Below are 466 nucleotides of genomic sequence, written 5' to 3' on the forward strand. Positions count from 1 at the left end.
GTGGGTCGCTGGAAGGGGCACTGCCCTGTCCGAGTGCTGCCCATGGGGCAAGGCGGGGCACGTGGCTTTACAGAGGCGGAGTCCAGGCGGCCACGATCTGAAAGGTAGGGAAGGACCCCCCCCCGCTCCGCCCTACCCTTTTTCTAGAGATGGGGGTGCTGGTTCAGACCTAGTCAGAGGCCCACCACAACGCCCTCTTCCGCGGCCACACCGCTGCCCCGTCCCCACACCAGGGGACACCCTCCGAGCACCTCCCAGCCCACCGCATTGTCCTCCGACCCCGCCGGCCTGGACTACACTTCCCGAGGTGCCGCGGGGCCCCAAGGGGCGGGGCCGCGCTAGGGCTGTGGGGGAGGGGCGGCACGTGCCGCCGCGCTCGGCCAATGCGAGGCCCTGCGGGGAGGTCACGTGCCGCTGTTTGGCGCTTTTGTGAGCGCCCGGGTCTGTTGGTGCTCAGAGTGTGGTC

The sequence above is a fragment of the Carlito syrichta genome, unplaced genomic scaffold (assembly GCF_000164805.1).
Source record: "Carlito syrichta isolate Samal-C Ts95f unplaced genomic scaffold, Tarsius_syrichta-2.0.1 Scaffold301864, whole genome shotgun sequence".
Classification (NCBI taxonomy): domain Eukaryota; kingdom Metazoa; phylum Chordata; class Mammalia; order Primates; family Tarsiidae; genus Carlito; species Carlito syrichta.